Here is an 18157-nt window from a genome sequence, read left to right on the forward strand (position 1 = left end):
TTTCACCCAATCTTAGTTTGACAGGTGAAGACCCTGAGATTCAGAAAGTTGAGGTAACTTGCCCCAGCCCACAACCAGGTGGAGAACGGGGAACTTTTACTCAGGGGTCCTCCAAAGGTCTTTATAGTGCTGGCTATACCATAACTTAGTACAGAAGGTACTTGGCAGATTGAGCTGTCCCATGCCTGCTGGGCCTCTACACGCGGAGGGAAAGCTGAGGGTCCAAACTAGAGCAGCCCTGGTTGCTAGAATATATTGCTTCCCGAGAACAGGTTGGCCTGAGGAATGAAGGTAACTTTTGAGCTCAAAGAAGGTAACATGAACTGCTCTGACAATGTGTTTTGTAAAGGCTAGACAAAAAGGTTAATTCTGCTTCACAAAAGGGAGACAACTTCAAAGACTCACAAATAAAACTTACAGTTGATTGTCAGCCCAGTTACTCCTTCAAAGACACCTTGATGCTGTTCAAGGAACATATAGTTCTTAGAATAAACAAGGCAATATGAATCCTGCTTCTAATACTTTCTTCATCTATGAAACAAGGGTAATATTTGCTAGCAAGGTAACTGTCTGCATTTAATCAATAATTAATTGATATATAAGGAGAGAGAAAGAGAGACAGAGAGAGATAAACTCGGTGGTGTGCCTAAAATAATAAATAACTGGTTTCCTTCCCTATCTCAACAACTTCCCTATCTGAACAACTCATAATGGAAGATATGATCCATTCTTTTCTAACAATCACATACAGAGAATTATTTTCCTGGTATGCTTTCAAAGAGGGTATATAACCAAGAGACTAATTTGCATATTCTCTAATAAGATGTCTTTCCTTATTGTTTTCTATTACAACCTTCATTATTTCAGGTGGGAAAACAAGACCTATGATGGGAATAGAGGAGATAAAAATGAAAGAGAGCTGTTATTACTTTGCTCCTGTTCTCTGCTAATTCACCAAACATTCAGAACCGTTTGAGGTGACTAAATCCCCCTAACCAGATCCAGCAAGGCCAGGAAGAGGGAAACACGTGCGTGCACACACATTCACACACACCCTACAGACACCACACACGAACACACACGTTCCATAAAACCCCTCATTCTTCTTCATAACCTTTTTTTTTTTTAATTGCTACAGTTGTCAGTACCAACAAACTAAAATGCAGAGAAAAATCAAATAAAAGGATTTTTTCACCCTATCCTTGCTAGTCAGGTACTAGTCTGGATACCAAATATCACTTAGACATTCTCATAGGATCCAATAGTGATAAAAATAACCAAAATGTAGTAACATCATTACTAAGTCTACTCACTCCATAAGAAAATAATGCAACTTCGTGTTTACTTGAAATTGTTGAAATTGGCCTTACGATCTTTCAAAGCCACTCCAGTAAACATTATACAACATAAGTACCACTGATCCCCCCCAAACGTTCTATTTACACTGGGAATGCCCCAGAGGCCATTAACCCTGCTATTACAGAGTTACCCTGATTCCTGAAGATCAAGACTGAGTCTTTCATTCCCATCTAAGGTAATCACTGCGGAGTTAAAATATAGTACAAGTCTCAAAGGGATTTGTTCTATGTTTAGTCATTCAGAGAATACGGAATGACCAAAATAGACTATATTTCAGTGGATGGCAAAGTATGTTTTAGTAATAGGACAGTATCAATCATAAATGATAATGTAGGCCTGTAAGTTTCAAAGAGCTTTATGAATGTTTAAAATGCTCATAAACCCATTTAGGCCCCATCAGTTTTTCTTTTTTAATATTCAGGTTTTGTGTTTTTTTTACAAAGAATCAAAAGGGGAAAATTTCATGTTATGAGCTGTCACATAAATCAATATTCTCCAGGTGAACAGATTTATTTACAAGTCACAGAAGCACTTTTTTAAAAGAAATCAGGAGAGAGCACCAATTTAAAAAAAATCTGGAAGGTATCAAAGAATAAATGAAAGAAGAGAGCTGGTATCTATTTTGAGGGGTAAAAATCACATTAGGAGTTAAAAATCATTCTGGTTAGGAAAGAATGTCAGGAATCTGCATGGCCTATCCTTTTTTACTCCTTTTACTGTAGGGCTCACTCCAAGAATAGGGTGGGAAAAGAATGCAACCCAGAGTAGTATTTACGTCTCCTTGCAGAGTTCACGGTTTGCAAACCCAAAAACTTCAGACTGCAGTTCCATCGTATTACTTGTTCCCTTTAGAGGTGAGACATTATTATTTGAAAAACAATTTTTTTATTATCACCAAAAGTGAAAGAGACATGATAAAAGTAACATCAGAAATGCCCAGAGTATTGAAAACCCAATCCAACTGTAAGAGGACCATTCTTTCTCTTTTTGCACAACTAATAAAATATTTATGCCCATCACACATAATCTGGAAAATAGGAAAATATATTTTAAAAGAAAATCTTAAAAACCCAAAGAGATAACCATAGCTAATATTTTAGTATCTCTCTCTAGTCTTTGCACTAACTATCTTTTACCAAAATCATAATCTTATTGCATTTATGTCTTATACTCTGGTTTTTTTCCCATCTGACATTTTATCATGACCAGTTCTGCATTTCTATCAAAGGGATATATCACTTTTCATGTGTCATCTTCACCTTTTTCTGAATTTTCTAAGTAATGCATGCTAATTTGGAGGGGTAAAGCAAATTACAAAAGCAAAAAAAAAAAAAAAAAAGATACAGCTTCCAAAAAAACCTTGATTCCACCCTCATCCTTAAAAATCATCCATATTCAATGGTTCGCTGGATATCTTTCCTGCCTTAGTAGTTTCTGTAATACATAAACAACCATAATTTCTTTTTCTAGTCTCTCAGTATTGAACATTTAAGAGGATTCAGTTTTTTTTGCCACATGAACAGTGCAATGAAATTCTTGCATATAAATATTCAAATGCTCTGATGTTCTCATCAGCTAGATAGAATCTAGAAGTGGGTATTACTAGGTGAAAGACATAATTGTCACCTAAGTTCTTGATGCATTTCCAAAACGATTATGAGCCCATCCGCAGTTGCTGAGAATGCTCACCTGCTGAATCCTCATGAACAAGTGTTGTCACTTGAAACTTTTGTCTATCTTATAGGCCAAAAAATTAGTGTGCTATTTTTATTTTCCCTTTTTTTTATTAACATCAAGGGTGAATTATCACATGTTTATGGGACATCTGTAATTTTTTCTTTTGTTAGTTATTTGTCATATTTGTCCTTTTGCTACTGGGATAATATGAGTTTCTGACTGCATTACCGCAATTTTATTTTTGTTGCTATAAAGCTGTCAACCATGTGTGTTGTAAAAATGCCTCCCGATTCATCAGTTTCCACTGGATTTGGTTTATAATATTTCATGACACAAACGTATTTAATTTTCTGCAGTCAAATATACAGTTTTCCTTTGTGATTTATCCGATGCCTTTTTAAGCCTAGGAAGTCCCATACTTAGAAAAAAAATGAGCTAAACTCACCTGTATGTTCTCCTCCTTTACATTTCATTTTTTAAATCTATTTTGATATGGTATGCAAGGTGAGGTTTTAAACCCAACTTTTCCGTAAATACCTAGATTCCCCTTCCACGGTGGAAGGGAATACATCCTCGTTCACACAATATACCCTAAGGTAGCATCGTCCCCATGGCGGCTAGCCCTTCTTGGGGTATGCCTGCTATTCCTGCTGGCGAACCACACGGGCAAATACTGGAACTTTGTAATACATTTTCACACCTACTAGGAACCTCCAGAATTCCTCTTCTTTTGCAAACATTTCTTGGCTATTCCTTCCGGTTCTAAGCTCATTTGGATATCTGCCCCAGATTTGGTCAGTTACCCTCCCACCTTCTTTTATTGGAAGAGTAACAGAACATTAGATATTCCACAGAACTAACTTTAGAGAGAGTGATATACCAGGGGCAGTCTAGACTCTTTCAGCTTTAGAAGGGAGCTTTTAAAGTTCAAGTTCATCTTGATGCTTCCATTTTTTTTTTTTTTGCTTCCAATTTATTTTTACGTTATTTTTTTAAATAAGCTCTACGCTCAAGGTGGGGCTTGAACCCAAGATCAAGAGTTGCAAGCTCCTCTGATGGAGCCAGCCAGGTGCCCCTTGATGTCTCAAACTTAATAAAGCCTTTTTAAACCTTGATAACACACACACACACACACACACACACACTCTCTTTGCTTTGTCTAAAGTAGAGCTCATTGTTCATTTCCCTCCTTTCCAGACCTCCTTCCAGTTTACCATCTTTGCATCCACTTTGATACACCATGCAGCCTGTTGCCACACTAAATCCTGTTTAAATTACAGTGTTGCACAAAATTTAGAAGTCTCTTTCTTTCTTTCCTTTAACTGAGTCAAAGTTGACAGGTTCAGGTCATCTTCCCAAGTATCATCATCTCCTCTGAGCACATCCCCAGCTATCTGGAAAGAAAAAGAAAGAAAGAGACAAGGAGAACAGGGAAGACAAAATGAGAGGAGGAGGAAAGAAAAGAACACTAAGGTATAATAGGCACCTGGCCTTGCCAATATTGTTCCCATAAACTTATTTAAAAAGTCATCAAATAGAAGGTATTTCAAGAGTAAAAAATAAAATAGTGCTCTCATTTTTCACAATTAGGAACCAAAATACAGACTTTGCTTTTAAAAAAAAAAAATTCAGATTAATGCCAATGTTTTATTATGACGATGATTTATTTTTAACCATGGGCAATTGTAATACAAAATTCTAATATTTTAGAAGAACCCCCCTTGGGTGGATGGATGCATAGATGGGCATTTAGTCATTATCTCAAGGTTTCACTATCCTAACTCCACCATGCCAATCAGGCATACTTGAAAAAAATAACCAAACTGATATTAAGAGTTATTAGACAAATATACCTAACACACCCAATTTTCAAACTCCCAGCAATTTTTCAGAGGTCCATGTAATTTTCACAATAGTACCTAGTACTACAAAAACACCAAAAAAGGAGGCTTACATGACATTTCAAGTCCAAGTCCATATTCATCGTGTACTTAGATACCTACCTCCAGAACTACCACAAGGCAGTCGCAGACATTTTGGGCCTGAGTTCAGAGCTGCATCTTCTTGTACACATGCAGCCACATGTGAGCTTTCACATTAGAAAATGTTATGCCTGAAATGCAAATATGATAACAATAATAATAATTTAAAAAATTTAAACACAATACATAACATATTTAATTTGTCTCAAGACAAGTTTATTTAAATACAAGTGGGAGTTTAGGATCGGATTACAACTGGTAAAAGTTAACAGTTCTCCAACTTCATCTGAACACCATTTTTAAACACATTTTAGCTCCCAAAACAATAACATAAGTCAGCCCCAAGATTGATAATGTAAGTCACGAATAATGTAAGTCAGTCACTTTAAAAAACAAAAGCTGCCTATGAGGAAATAATTAAATATGAACATCTGAAAAAACACTCGCTCACACTGAAAGCTTTACTTTGTGATTTGGGCACTCATGAGGGTCAAACCATTGACTCTCATGCATGGACAAACCATTTTCTCCTTGGCAGCAACAACAACTTGAGGGTGATGGTCTGAGAAGTCAGGGCATCCCCAACTTAGGGTATCCCCAATATGATCTTTTCCTCTTTCCTTTAATAGGAGTTAAAGTACAAGTTTCAACTCATGCAGCACACAGTAGAAACCACATTCTGAAGTGAAATACAACACTATAATGCAAAGTTTTCAAAGGAAGGGCACCAGAAAGAGTGACATAACTTTTACAACCATCTATCCATGTTGAAGGTATAAATGAGTTAGAGATTATTGAAGAGGAAAGTTGTTTTTCGTTGTTTTTTTTTTTTTTAAAGATTTTATTTATTTATTTGACAGAGAGAGAGAGACACAGCGAGAGAGAGAACACAAGCAGGGGGAGTGGGAGAGGGAGAAGCAGGCTTCCCGCCGAGCAGGGAGCCCGATGTGGGGCTCGATCCCAGGACCCTGGGATCATGACCTGAGCCAAAGGCAGACGCTTAATGACTGAGCCACCCAGGCGCCCGAAAGTTGTTTTTTTTTAAGATTTATTTTATTTTAGGGTGGGAAAGAAACAGAACATACATGCACGAGCATGGGTGGGGGATAAGGGAGAGAGGAAGCAGACTCCCCACTGAGAGGGGGAGCCCAATGGAGGGCTTGATCTCATGACCCTAAGATCATGACCTGAGCAGAAACCAAGAGTTGGACGCTTAACCAACTGAGCCACCCATGCACCCAGAAGACGAAAGTTTTTGGAGAAAGTTGTCAGCATGCTGTGTGGATTGACCTTTTCCCCAGAAGGTCTATGGAGCTGTTTGCTATTCACCTCAGGCCCAACACAAAGAGCTTCAAAGGACCACCCTGGGAGTTTACAACTGTACCCATCCTCTAGCCTCTGAGTTCTAGAAAGTAAAGTCCCTTTGACCAGATCTGAACCATACAAGGGAGAGCTCGCTGTTTTTAGATCCTGTAGGGAGGATGAGCCCCTGGAAAGAAATTACCACAGCAAAAAAGAAGCAAAGAGTATGGGGCTCCTGGGTGGCTCAGTCATTAAGCATCTGCCTTCGGCTCAGGTCATGATCCCAGGGTCCTGGGATCAAGCCCCGCATTGGGGTCCCTGCTCCGCAGGAAGCCTGCTTCTCCCTCTCCTTCTCCCCCTGCTTGTGTTCCCTCTCTCACTGTGTGTCTCTCTCTCAAATAAATAAAAAAAGTATATATAAAAAAAGAAGCAAAGAGTATACTTCTGAGTGACTTCTAGGGACTGTGGAAGACTAAATATGAATGCACCTCTGCATGTTAAGGACGCTTTGAGAGAGCCATCCCAATGATGAGAAGTCCCCAAAGAAGCACCTGCTAGAAAAAGGGCCAGTTTTAGACACACGCCAAATGGAGACAGGTAAACTCTAAATCACCAACAGTACTTGTCAAGAAAGAACTTTCTTATCTCCCTCACCTCTTCTCAATGAGATCTAACCCTGAAGCAGCAAGAGACCTTAGTTAGCAAGATGGGAAAGGAGGAGGAGAAGCACTTAGTAAAGAGAAATCTAGTACTCCCATTCCCTTGCATCCAGCACTCTCAAGCCTGGAGAGGGAAGACGTGTAACTTTAAAGCAAGATTGAAATTTTGATTATTAGGTAGACATGCAGATTATAAATCACTATGATTAATTTTCTCTATTATAAACAGAATTGTTTAATTTAGTAAGAGTCACCAGGAAAGTCATGGGACCTGCTTGAATTTTCATTGCAAAATTTCATTTGCAAAGACAGCCATTTCATAAGCTGTCCCCTTGTCTTCTTATTTTCTCCTGCCCTTGACTTTTCAGACACATTGCCCCGCTTCATGCTGTAGTTTAATAACAACCCACATTACTGGGTGCTTACCCTGTGCCCCTCTACTACGTATTTTTTATATACATTTCTCACTTCATCTTCATTCAGCTCTGTATTATTAACACCTCCTTTTTATATACAAGGAAACTGAGGCTTATGCAGAACTTGGGAATTTACCCAGGTAGCCTGACTCCCCAATCTGTCATCTTTCCCTGAAAGAATGAGTGAAATGTAGTCTCTTGGTTCAAAGGATAAAAAATATCAGGCTTGCTTTCTTTAATAAAACATATGTGGATCTCCCTCATTTCACGAGAAAATGAAAACATTCCACTGGAGGAGAATTAGTAGAAAAGCAAACATAGCTATTTTTTGTAATCATAAAATCTGCTGATGTACACATTTATTCCAAAATCCTGGATGTCATTATGTCAACAATCACAAAGCTTCCTCAACCCAGACATAAAATAACAACAATCCTAACAACAATATCTAAAATGTGTAATGTTTGACCTTTACAAGCTGCATTTTTATATTTTAATCTAATTTTTTTTCTCACAACAATCCTCTGAGTAGGTATCATTGATGCTATATTTTTGTTGAGGAAACTAAGGTGAAAAGCTTTGAAAAACTGTGATTTACTTAACATCAAAAACTAATACACGACAGAGCCAGGACTAAAGGCAGTATGCGTCCAAGGGAAGTTGAAATAGCCACCCATTTTTGTATCACCTTCTAAGCCCCTCTTTACTGTCAATATTGATATTAATTATTCTTCCTCCTTACGCTTCACATTTTTCAGTAATCAAATCACTTCACAAATCCTCTTACATATCCTGAATCTCTGACTTCATTCTGATGAGACCATTTGTGGCAAGTAACAATGCAGATGGTTTTCAGATGCAGAAACAGGGGCCTCAAGATGCAAATGAGTTGGTGAAGCCAATGGAACATGAGAGTCTTAAAGGATTTTACAAACCTGAGTTGAATGTATGTCCTCATACAGAAAGACATGCCTTTTCTCATAAGAGATTATTCGAGAATTTCAGAACCATGCCAATATAGTTCACAGTACCCCACTCATCTGGATTGCCCTTCTCTGGGTTCTTGCAAGCAATCAATCCTCCTCATTAAGTTCCAGACTTTTTATTTTTTGAATTCTAAAGTTAAAACATTCTTTTCTATCTATTCTTCATTTCCTCATCAACAGACTCATAAACGTCCCCACTCTCCAACCACTATATTTTTCATACTCTTCATGGCCACAAATACTAATAATTTGTGGTTCTCAGACTTCAGCACTCCTTGGAATCATCTGGAAGTCTTATTAAAAACCAGATTGGTGGGTTCTGACTCAGTCAGTCTAAGGTTAGAGTCGCCAACAAACACCAGGTTATGCTGATGTTGCTGGTCAGGGTACCACACTTTGAGAACCACTGGACTAGCCCCTTCTCCCATGTTCCCTTAAAGGGGGCCCACAGAAAAGGGCTCGGCTGCTAAGGCTCATGAATCACACAAATGGTGCTCCGTGCCCTGGCCTCACACTGAAGGCTTCTATCTGGAAGAAAAAGAAATGGTTGTCATGACTCATTGCCTTTTTCAAGCTTTTCCAGCCACAAAATTAAAAACAGAAAAGGGCTAAATTAAAAGCAAAATGAAAACAGCTACATTTTTGAGACTTACGGCATGATTTCTGGAGTTAGAACAAAAGATATAAAGACGATCCAGGTGAGCCCTATGCTGGCCGCACTAAACACTGGTATCGAGAAGGTTACCAGGCGAACCCAGAGCCTCTGTAACCAACCCCAAGAGCCCAATCACTTGGGCTTGGCTCCCAGTTTTCTTTGTCAATAGTAAGTTCTTCCATAATTCTCCAAACACATTATCGGCCTATCACTCTTTGAGTTAGCTCACTTCTTCTACAACTTCTCTACTATTTTTTAACACAGAAAAATATCAGTTGTCAGTAAATACTATTAGAACATCAAGCAGGTAGACAGATAATCTGAAGAGAGAAGCCGCAGAGGAGTTCCCTTCTGGTTCCTTTATTTTTGTAATTATCACCTCCAGACAGCTCTCCATGGACAATTTTAATTCCATTTTTCATCTCCTTGGGGGAAAACTAAGGCATTTTAGGTTATGGTATAAAGTCCTTTAATGTGACCAGTATTTTCAATAGCAGTATCGTTACATCAAATAATAAAAAGTAACTGACAAGAAACGTTGTTAATATAAGACATAACATTTCTGCTTAAAAAATAATCTTAGTTCCACATTTAATATAGCAATGCAGGGCAAGAACTACTGACCTTTTACTCTGATCACCACGAGTCCATTAAATTTCAAAACATGGGCCAGCCAGTGACTAATATGCTACTAAGTAATAAACCCATGCCATCCAAATGTAGCTTTTTTCTGTCCCAGTCCAAAGAAAAAGGAAAACAGAAGCCTAATGGTAAAGTCACCAAATACACAGATTTTGAAAGAAGTCATTCTGGATGAGCATGAGTCACCAAAACTACTTCCTTAGTGATAAAAGTTGCCTAAGTAACCCAGATGCCTTTCTATGCTAAGAAGTACATGGGCTGTGTGTTGAGTTTCAAACCCACTGGTCATTTCCTTTACTTAATTGCTAACTGCTCTTCCTGGCTACATTTGGGGCCTGTGTTTTACGCAGTAACCCAGCAACTAGTTATTATGCTATATTTTAGCAGGGAGAGCAAAACAGTAAACTTCACATTTCCATGGATTTCAGAGTAAAAGTCATCAAGGCACTGTGACTTTAGCCAGGGAGAGAAGGGGGCATTATGAAACTACTGAACTAGATCTCAATGTGGCAGCAGGATCATGCAAGATTTAGAGACAAAAAGATTTAGCAGAGGAGAAGTAGATTAGGTGCCCTCTGAGTGCAAGGAAGGTGCTTATCCATTTCTGCATTCTTAGGACACCACCGGGAGCCTGGCGCACACTACAACTCAAAATACATTGACTAAAGAGGGTCCCTGGTTCTCTCCCGAATAATCCAATCTACTAAGGAACTGGGCCACTACTAATTTAGGATTTCATCAGGCTTTTTAACACTTTTGTGCCTTCTTTTCCCCCTCAGATCTATAATGGGACTGTAATATTTGTTGTCTTGCCCTTGTATACGTGTGAAGTGCTTTAAGGAGGCTCTGTTTTAAAACAGGCTGGTGCTGATGAGCATTACTTGGAAAAATCTGATACAGAAAAGCAATGAGATGATTAGTGCACAAGAAATTTTTTAACTGGGTAGTAAACTTGTATGTATTCTCAGTAACATTGTTTAGTTTGGCCTTGAGAATCCTGGCTGTCATGTGATTCACTGTATCTCTCATATCACAGAACTCTCCCATTAGTTTTGGCCTATGCACTGTTAGTACCCTAAACATTAATGAATCTCTCTAAAATTCAAACTAATATAGAATGAGTAGAAGGTGTTCTTATTTACAGAGGCTATGTGTTCCAAAAATGTTAGTTTATTTCTTTTCCACCAGCGAATGTGGTTGAGGATTTTCATTCATGTAATTGGTGTAAGTCATACACCATCACTATCAAATCATTCTGGTGGGTTGAGTCAGAATTCAGAAATGAGGTAAAAGAAAGAAAGAAAGAAGAAAGAAAAAAAGAAGAAAGAAAGAAAGAAAGAAAGAAAGAAAGAAAGAAAGAAAAAGAAAGAAGGAAAGAAAGAAAAGGAAAGAAATGAGATCTCTACAGAAAACCCCTGAAATTGTCATGGACATCTTGATGATTCACTAAGGGCACCATATTCTCTGAATCAAAAAAGGGTCCTGTTGCTGCATCAGAACAGCGAGAAAAAAAAAAAAAAAAGTCCAAAGAGATAGACAGATACCATGATAAGAATGCCAAAGAGACTTGGGGATGTCACCAACAGTGGTACAAAAATACCACAACATGTGAGGTATTACTGTACAGTGAAGTTTCAAGTGTGGAGCCAGAAGTCCTGGATTCAAATCCCCGGTCTGCCACGTCCTGACTGTGTGAGCTTGAGTAAGTTACTTAACTTCTGTGTCTCAGTTTCTTCATATGTATAATAGGGCTGTTGTGAGGATTAAATAAGTTAATTCGTGGCAAATAGGTTCATATTTGGCATACAGTAGGCACTCAAGACATGCAAGGTCTCATTATGCTTACCATTAGCTTTCCCATCTGGGCCAGAGTCCAGTTTTAGTCATGATATCATGGTATGCCTGGTTACCATTATCCTTGTTTAGAGCTCACAAATCACAGACTGTGAAAACCAACCCAGAGTCAGCAAAATGAAAACCCTGATCCTGACATGCAAGTCACACATGTCTAAACTCCTAAAGTTCTGGAGATCCCAGATGAATGCATTACAGCACTGTATCAGAACAATTTTTCACAATTTATGATACAGAGAAAACATATTTCATCTATATTAAGCTCGAGTTCCACAATACTTTTGTAGTTACTCCATATATCCATATGAGTCACATTAGAGGGCATATTTCTAGGACTTAGCTAATGAGAAATACAAAACCTTACTCGGTATTTTAGAAATCACTGCAGGAAAACTATGGAGAGTGCTGCCAATCCCTTTATTCTGCTACAGTTACCTCAAAATGGTCTTTCCTAGTTATTTCTCATAATTGTAATGAATTTTCTTAATCTTTTGCCTTGCATAGTTTTATCATTATGCCATCTTATATTTCCTTGCATTTGCATTTAGGGTCACTTTGACTTATATGCTTATTATTTTTCTGATACTTTGTCTTTTGATTTTCATTTCTAACCTCTACAGATCATAATGATCTTTGTCAGCATACACAAGACCAAAGTTTGATGGGGTATATTTTAAACACTGAGTTTATCAAACATATCCAAAACTAAATGTAATATCCAAGGTTTTGAAGAAAATCATTTTCACTCGCTAAATGAACATGTTTAGCCAGAGCTAAAACATCTCCACATTTTTTTTTTGAAAGACTGGTTAATTCTTTAATCAGTTTGGAGGTAAGTGGGATAGAGTTCTTTTATTTGTCCCAAATATACAGGAAAGACATTATGGCTATATATATATAATCAATATATTTCCATTCCAACTTTACAGGTCACCATAAAGAAAAATCAGAATTTTAAAAAAATTTCTTCAGTTCTTTAAAAGAAAACTGTGCTATTAAACAGTTATTATCAGTAGGCCTATTACCAAAATATCTCCTGAAAAAAACTTCCACCACTCAGGAACTAGGGGACCTCCTCAAGATAGGCAGAGTCAATTTCCAGGATGTCAATGCCCTTGGGCAAATTTTCTTGCAGTGGCATGACCTTCTCTATCCTGAAACATGGTAAAAACATTAGAGGCCACGAGTAAATACCTGCTTGTTTTCATGTGGTAATCTCACTTGGCCAATAACTAAACTCTGACAGTATCATTTAGGTCACTTTCAAATAAGGTCTGGTTTTTATAACTGGGCTGGTTTCGTTTTGTGTTTTGCATCCAGTAAACCAATACTGAAAATCTAGCTTCACATCTGTCTGACATCAACTTGAAATTTTTTGCACTAGGTTTTTCCCTCCATATGTTGATGAACATCTCCTTTTCCCTCCTATATACTGATCACCTTCTCTTTCCTCTGTCATAGACTGTACATTAGACTTCGATGAAATTATAAATAATAAATAGTTCTACAGGGAACTATGATCTGATTTTATTTCCCCCAAAAAGATTCAAAGAGTTTTCCAGGAATTCATCTTTAAGCATTTTCTCAACTTTAGAACTTTCTGAACTTTAGAAACTGTTCTAGAAGATACTGCAGAAGTCCCCAATTTTATACCAACTATGGAAACCAGACCATCACAAGGCTGTTGATACTAACTCATGTGAACATTCTGAAAGTGCCATAAAAGGCAGAACCCCATGATCCAGCTTATACCTCACCCACCTTATGAGGTTTCACTGTATATAGACTACAGAAGGGAAGATACTTCCAGGTAAGAGGATTTGAATGAATCTCTTTCACCCCAAATTAATTTCCCACCTAAAAATTTTTCTTTTGTGTACACCACCTCCATTCTCTCAGTTCCTATCCAGAAAGCTCTGAGCCCTTTGACTTGCTTGTCTTCTGACTTCATGGCCGTAACAATCATTCCTCTGTGCTATCACTGGACCCCCCACCCTTCCATTCACCTGATCTACTGCAAACAGCCCTCAAATCGGTCTCCTCAATTCATCCCCCACAACATGCCAGAACAGTCTTCCTAAGGCACAGCCACAAACATGTCTTTCTCCCAGTCACAAATGACAGTGAATTCCCACTGCCCACCACATTAATTATAAACTCCTCTCCCTGGCATTTCGCCCTCCAACGCATGGTCCCATATTAGCATCTGCTTCCCTTTCTCCCCTACTGCTGCTCCACAATCCAGCCATACTGGGATTCCTGCTAGCCCCAAATGCCCCCCAGAACCCTGCCATCTATGCGATTTTTGCTCAGACTCTTCCATCAGTTCCGAACCTTCTTTCTCTACCACGATAAGCTATAAAAAGTGTCCCCAAGCCTCGAGTACCATCTTTTCTAAATATATTTTCTGGTCTCCCCCAAGTGGCTATGGATCATTTTCCATCTAAACGCTCTAGTATTTCATTCATATCTCCACCAGAGCACTCACCACATTCCACCCTGTAGTACAGCACTTTCTGTGGTTCCTGATCCTTTTCCAAGGCTGGGAGCTCCCGGGAGACATGAACACTTTATTTACCTGAACTAACAAGCATTGCAGGCCGGTGCAGAAAATGAGGATACCTATCTGCTGAACAGAATATGAGAAAAGACCTGAGTGTGGGAAAATACAGATTCTTCATCGAACAGAGAGAAACTTAGGGTCCCCCTGAAATCGTGGTCTGGTGAGGAGCAGCGGGAGGGATGGTTTGGCCTGGCTTTCAAAGGCCATGTTTGAGTGTCATGAGCCTCAACCTCTTTTGCAGCAAAACTTCTGTTTCCTTCACCATCTTTACTACAAATTATGATTCCTTTGTTTGTTCCTTTACCAGAGTATTGTCCCTCTGAATCACATATGTGCACACACAACTCAAGTCTACATTCCAAGAGCACATGCCTTGTTCACTCCCCCCCTCCCCCACAGAGTCTAGCAGAGTGCCTGGCACATGGTAAATATTCAATAAACATATTTTGAGTCAGTGAATGCAACTTGTGGATCAAAATGTCCTGAAGAGATTAAATGCAGTCACCCCTAAAGGGACTAGCACAAGGTTTGCACATAATAGCGCTAGAAGTATTCGCCTCCTCCCTCCCTTCTCTCCTTCCTTCCTTCTTCTATGAATTACTCATGCATCAATCCATACATTCAAGAAATGTGCCAGGCTTCTGTAGGCACATGAGGATAGGATAGTGAACAAAAAAGAAAAAAAAAACTCCCTGCCCTCATGGACCTTAACATTCTTTCTATTTTTATGGAGCTTACATCCTAATGAAGCAATGAGGGATTCACTTTGGATCTTTGGGACATCTTAAGAATGTGGTCATTAAGAAAAAGAGGTTGTGGCTCTGAGGAGTGGACACAGGAGACAACGATCCAGGATGGCCCCTAGATCTGAGTGACCGAGGGGAAGGAGTGGCCATGGTGATGAAGGTTTGTCATCTTGGTAGTGTGCTGGTTGCCCTGAACAGACAGGGAAGTTGGGAGGGGAATCCCCTGGGGTTGGTGGGTTTTAGGGTGTGAGATGAACTACATCCAATTTTGGAGATGATGCCTCTGAAGAGATGGAAAGAAATCTAGGTGAAAGGTTTAACTCTCCAAGTAACAATTTAGGGAGCAAGTGAAACCAAACCCCTGGGCACGTGGGTGGCTTAGCTGGTTAAGCATCTGCCTTTGGCTCAGGTCATGATCCTGGAGTCCTGGGATGGAGCCCTGCATCCGGCTCCCTGCTCAGTGGGGAAACTGCTTCTCTCTTTCCTTCTGCCCCTCCCCCCCGCTAGTGTGCTCTCTCTCCATCCAGGCCATCTCTCTCTCTATCTCTCTCTCTCCCAAATAAATAAAATCTTAAAAAACAAAACAAAACAAATCCCCTCCATATCTACTATGAATCACTGTTACATCCTCTGAATAACATAAAACATCATAGTCTAAGCATCTGCCAAACTCCATTCAGAGTCTGCTTCTTCATAACATAATCTGATAATGACTCTTCAGTTCCTGAAACACAGTAGGCCCTAAGTAATATTTGCAAATGGTATTGGTTGACAGTGAGCAAAATTTCATCATCGAGGAAGGCAAAGAGAAAAGAAAAGTGCATTTGGAGTCAGAAAAGCCTCAAGTGAAAATCGTGCCCCCTTCCTCCCTCCTCTCCTAGTCATCAGACCATGATGAGTAAATTGTAAGCCGGTGTCTCAGACCCCTTCACTGTGAAATGGACAATCAAATGCCCCTGCAAGATGCTATGAGAGCATTAGGTAAAATGCATGCAAACTTCCTGTCATCCAATAGGCACAAAAACTAAAGCACTGGTGATATGAGTGATGATTATTCTCTTCATGACATCTTCGAGTGTTGTCATGCTTCTCACATCTCACTTTTATCCACCTTCTCATTTCTCCCATTCCATCCAGGCCGTCCTGCTAGAAGCTGTCCTCTTGGTGTGGCCTCCTGCCAACCAGCTTTCCTAAAGCCCCCACCGGCCGCTAAGCTCCTCTGTACATGGCTGGCTGCTCCGTCAGTTCAAATCACCCCATTCAACTGACATCACCACAGCTTGCAAATTCCCAAATCCCTGTTAGGACTTTAGATTTGGTCGTGTTTACGCCTGGCCTACGAGTCGGACCGTCGTGTCCTTACGAGTCACACCCCACACCATGCCGTGTTTGAAACAGCTTCTCGGTCCAGCATTTAAAAATACCTCCGAGGGGTGCCTGGGTGGCTCAGTTGGTTAAGCAACTAACTGCCTTCCGCTCAGGTCATGATCCCAGAGTCCCAGGATCGAGGCCCACATGGGGCTCTCTGCTAGGTGGGGAGTCTACTTCTCCCTCTGACCCTCCCCCCTCTCGTGCTGCTCTCTCTCAGATGAATAAATAAAATCTTAAAAAAATTAAATAAATAAAATAAAAATACCTCCAAGCTAGGTTTTCACGGCACTCAAAAAAATAAATGGGAAAACCGAGAAAGCTAGGTCTCCATACTGCTGAGTGTCAAAGGTAACTAAGAACGTGGGGCACAGATAAAGCAGGATTAATGATCACACTCAAAGATGTTAGTTCAGGCATAATGATTTCCCACGCTGATGACCGCCGCCCATTGGCTGAGGCACTGGGCTAGGCACATGTATGTCTGAATGAAGTTAATTCTGTACGAAGTCTCACGCATTCTACATGAATGAGTAAGAGTGTTTTTGTAACGCTGTAGCTACGCTAGCTATGGCCGTTTCTAAGAGGAAGGACACCCTGGATACTCTGTGTGTGTGTGTGTTTGCACTGTATGGCCAGTGCTATGGATGGAAACTTTGTGTCCCACCCCACCCCCCAGCTCCAAATTCATATCTTGGAACCCTAATCTCCAATGCTTCCATATATGGAGATGGAGCCTTTGGGTGGTAATTAGGTTTAGATGAGGTGTTGACGGTAGAGCCCCCATTAGGGGATTCCTGTACTTATAAGAAAAGGAAGAGACTACAGTTAGCTCTGTCTCCGCCATCTGAGGACACAGCGAGAAGGTGGCTGTCTGCAAGCCAGAAAGCAGGTCCTTATCTGACATTGAATCTGCCAGCACCTTGATCTTGGACTTCCTGCCTCCAGAACTTTGGGAAATGAATGTCTGTTGGTTAACCCGCGCAGTGCACGGTATTTTGTTATAGCATCTGAGCTAAGACAGCAAGTGAACATACCACAGCCCTGCCTGACAATACAGACTGGGGACAAGTCAGAAAGGAGGAGGGATACCCCTGAGATGATGAGGAAGGCCAGAGTCCATCCCAGAGGAAGTCACCATAGCCCTGAGGAATTTGCTGTGGTCACCAACAGGGCACCCTGCCACACCACACCAGAGCCTTGCCCTCACTTTCCGCGGTGAGTTAGTCAGCAAGCATCCCCTGACAGCACCACTTCATTGCCCTGGGATCAGCACTTTGGGTGGGAGTAGGGTCCATCCTCTCTTCCTCCCTCCCTGTGGGGAGATGACTTTTTTTTTGTCTCATCCTAAAAATTCCAGGCACACTCACAATGGTGGCATTTGCCGGGCAGTGGCTTGAATAAAGAGCTCTCAGGGAACAAGATGGCAACGTGGAACACAAACTAGTCTGCCAGGGCATCAAGCCCCAGGAATGCTCCCTGGGAGCACCCCATGGCCCCCCAGCACAGGAGAGAAGAAAGGAAACGCACGGTAGGGGAGCTATGCAGCAAAGGTCCTGCAGCTTGACTTTGGCAGTACCTGAAGTGAGGTAAACAAAATATTGCCTAGACGAGGCTTGCACCAAGAAGCTAGGATAAACCCTTCAGTTGGTTCTACACTATTTTTCTTAAATGCCAGGTAACGTCCAGTACCACCCCCACAGCTCCCCCAACTCCAAAAAAAAAAAAAAAAAAAAAGACAGAGGGAAGGATTTTACCTTTTTCTCTTAACTATTCACTCGATAGGGTGGTTTTGGAGTTAATCCATCCAGTACTCAATAGGTCTTCTAAATACTCAAAACAAACAAACAAAAAACAACCCAGGATTTTTAAATTGCTCCTTAATCACAATAAGGCTGGCTTGCCTTCCTCCCTTCATCTCCCTTTTGGGGGTAGCACTTACTAATGT

General features: G+C 40.2%; 1 long non-coding RNA gene across 2 annotated transcripts; it reads right to left on the reverse strand.

Annotated features, from left to right (window-relative positions):
• Nucleotides 1–1696: 1696 nt before the first annotated feature.
• Nucleotides 1697–17937, reverse strand: LOC115937807 (uncharacterized). Of its 2 annotated transcripts, none has more exons than XR_014145482.1 (3): nt 14021–17937; nt 5040–12686; nt 1697–4430 (listed from the first exon to the last, which is right to left on the reverse strand). It is a non-coding gene; the product is annotated as an uncharacterized LOC115937807 (long non-coding RNA). The 2 variants fall into 2 exon arrangements; XR_014145483.1 differs by having other exon boundaries at nt 5040–11621; nt 12558–17937.
• Nucleotides 17938–18157: the final 220 nt, after the last annotated feature.

Source organism: Leptonychotes weddellii, chromosome 5 (assembly GCF_054177405.1).
Source record: "Leptonychotes weddellii isolate Sample4059 chromosome 5, ASM5417740v2, whole genome shotgun sequence".
NCBI lineage: Eukaryota > Metazoa > Chordata > Mammalia > Carnivora > Phocidae > Leptonychotes > Leptonychotes weddellii.